Genomic DNA, 3,363 nt, shown 5'->3' with positions numbered 1-3,363 from the left:
ACCCCCTCCTCCCCCGCGGGGAGAATCCAGCGGGGAGGCCCCGGAAATCCCCCCCGCTCTTTCAAGGCCAGTGTCCCTCCTCCTGCCCCCCAGGTCTCCTAAAGGGTCAGCAGACCCCTCTTGGCTCTCTTAAAGGCCCAGTGTCTCCTAAAAGCGAGGCTTAAAGGGCCAGTGTCTCCTACAAGCAGCTCTTAAAGGGCCAGTATCTCCCAAAAGCAGCTCTTAAAGGGCCAGTGTCCCCTATAAGAGCGTCTTAAAAGGCCAGCGCGCTCTCCCAGGTGTTTTAAAGGGCCAGCACCCTGTCCCAGAACTTTTAAAAGGCCAGCGTCTCCTCAAAGCGGGTCTTAAAGGGCCCGCGACAGCCCCCGCCCCCAACCCCCTCCAACCCACTTATCCCCCCTTACCTCTCTGGGGCCGCATCCCCGCGGGATCCAAGGCGGGGGGGCGGAGCTTCTGGAGGGCCCAGGGGACCCAGAGGATGGGTGAAGGTGGCGGGGGCACCCGGGGGCCGGGGTCCTCTGAGGGGGTGTTGGGATGGGTCACAGGTCCTGGGTTGTTCCCTTTTGGCGTCATCAGCAGCGATTTGGGCCGACAATCCAGGGTCCCTCTCAGCCCCCATCATTTTGCGTGGGTCTTTGCACCATTTGGGGGACTCTCTTCCCCATTCTAGGTGGGGGCTCTGTCTCCCCAATCCCGGAAGATCACGAGACCCACAAAGACCATGAAGACTGTGGAGACACCAGGGCTGGTGCCTTTACTGGGGGAGGGACCAGGCTGTCCCCCCACCCACAATTTTCAGGATGTCAATGCTCCCCTCCATACCCCCGACTTGGGGGGTGTGGGGAGTGTCTTACCCATTTGGGGGGATCTCTGCCCCATTTGAGGGAGGTTTCTGACCCACTTGGGGGTGGCATTTAGGATGGGGGGGGGCTCAGCCCGATATTGGTGGGAGTCTCTGAAGCATGGGGAAGGAAACCATGAGACCCACTGAGACCATGAAGACCCCTGAGACCACCAAGGCTGGTGGATCTATTTTGGGGGATGTCATGCAGCAGGGGGGTTCCCTCCAGGATCCTGACTGGGGGATTGGGTGTCACAAGTGTACTTTCTACTACATAGGCTGCTGAAGCTTCACTGGTCCTGAAGCCTTACTCAGACAGGCACCTCCTGTATATATACCCCATTATATATCCCCCAGCCTCAGTGGCTGCACATTTGCTGCCCCAGCCCATCCCTTCCTGCAGCCTATCTTAATCCTTGGCTCCCTTGTACCCTTGGGTCCCTTGTACCTCCTGAGTACAACCTAGATGCTGCAGCTCCCAGGTAATCCCATCTCCTTTCCTCTGACACTGACCCTGAGCCCAGCAGATGGATACAGAACAGGCAGGAAAGAAGAAAAAAAAATAGAGAGAGGAAGCCTTATAAAGTACACATGGAAACTTGAAAATGCAAAGAGGAGCAAGGTCAGGAGAGAACTAAAAGCAGGTACAGAAAGCTACAGTACCGGTGTATATGTATAAATAAAATTTTACAGACAATGGATTAAGAGAGGAAAATAGACAGCAAGCTGTATAAAAGTATACAGAAAATACAAATTTTTAAAGCTGAGGAACTAAGAGAGGAATGAACTAAAAACTATCAACAGTGAACTAAGATAAAGACAGAAACTGTGAAAAAAACCCTTACACTTTCTGATATAGGCCAGGGCACCTTCAGAAATTTTGCTTGTGAAAGTGAAAATATGAATGTGCACCCACTGATTTGCATGTGTATCTTAGCAATAAAGAGTGAGTCTATACCATACCTACTGATTTGCATGTGTATCTTAGCAATAAAGAGTGAATCTATAAGGCAGCACAGAAAATACACTCATTTGGAGAGTATGTGCTTCAGTCTTCATATGGTGATCTCTGGTCTGCCTTCAAACACCGTACTGCTGAATTTGGTGAGCCTAAAGACAACATTGAGTAGTAGAGTTCCCCAAATTTCTCATTGTTGCAGTTTATAATTTGTGGTCCCCCTTCACTACTAAAAGAAAACTATGGCAGTGAGTTCATGTTAGCCTGAAAACGTGTAGGACACATCACTGATGTTTGTGCCCCTACTTATCTAGCTGTCCATTGTGGGTCAGACAGATAACAGTAGAAAATAAAAATCAATTGTACACATAAAGTGCACATTATTGATGTATAGAAATGAAAAGACCTCGATCTTCAGAGACTATTTCCATGATTGGAGGATTACTGTGACGTTTGACCCTAAGCTAAGAAAAATCAATATAGTCATAAAAATGTAGAGAATGTTTTGCAGTGAATAAAAAGCCAGTGAGGTACCTTCTAGACCTGGAAGAAAAATTAATAGCCTATCCATACATCACTAAATTACTAAATTCTGAATGTTGTTATAAACAGTTTATGTGAATAGTCAGAGTTGCAAGCTGTCTGAACTAAGGTAAAAAGCAGCATCAACACTATAAAATTATTATTGGCACTTGAATTTATTTTCCCTCATGAGTTGTCAAGTTGTCATTTAACTGTAGTACCATTTTAAAAGAGATAATACATCCTGAAGCCCTGTGGATTGTTATATGTTTTTCTTTTAATATTTAGGTTTTACAGAGCAAGTAAATCTCCAATCATGGCAGCTCAGTCTCACCAAACACTTCAGGTTTTCAAACAAATCTTCAGCGTCTCTGCACAAGCTGGCAGGCTGTGTGTGTGTGTCTGTGGACAACTTCAGCAGAGTTAGAGGGTTTTATTAATAACAGATAAATATTTAGAGACCTACTTTAAGTACTCAATAGAAGACACGTGTTTAGAATCCTGCTTTAAGCACTTCACAGAGATGGCTGGCTGGAAGCTGCTAGCTTGCCAAAATGATTGAGTACTTTCAGGCAAGCTGTCAAGTGTGAAATTGGACATGACCTATCGACTGATCTTCAGCGCCAAAATTAAAAGATAATGATTAGCTTTTTAGAGTTCTCAGCAAAGGAAGTTTATTCATCCTTTATAGGACATTTGAATCAGAATTACACTTTTGCAGAGTGCTGATGAGGATCACCTAAAAGAACATTATAGTGCTAGATATGCTTCTGAACTCATATTGGTCCTAGCAGTGGACTTGCAATTAATACCAGGCATGCCTAATGAGGCTGTGCCCTTGGCCACTGCACTAATGCTGGTTCCAGAAAACATTTTTGTACACAAAATAGACATATTTATTTCTTTTTTCCCCTTTTGTAAAATAAGGTATTTTCCCCTCCCCCCTGCCCAACATTTCTTAATGTTTAGAGTGTTTGAAAGGGTTTCCCCAGCTTACCATCAGTACCTAAAATGTTCTTTGAGACCAGACAGTTTGTGCACT

At 45.9% G+C, this 3,363-nt stretch overlaps 1 protein-coding gene across 2 annotated transcripts in view; it reads left to right on the top strand.

Annotated features, from left to right (window-relative positions):
* GJA9 (gap junction protein alpha 9) overlaps positions 1-3,363 on the top strand; it is a 16,988-nt gene that overhangs the window by 8,058 nt on the left and 5,567 nt on the right. The gene's annotated exons all lie outside the window — the stretch shown is intronic.

Source organism: Geospiza fortis, unplaced genomic scaffold (assembly GCF_000277835.1).
Source record: "Geospiza fortis unplaced genomic scaffold, GeoFor_1.0 scaffold115, whole genome shotgun sequence".
NCBI classification, from domain to species: Eukaryota; Metazoa; Chordata; class Aves; order Passeriformes; family Thraupidae; genus Geospiza; species Geospiza fortis.
This window is presented reverse-complemented; position numbering and strand designations above follow the sequence as displayed.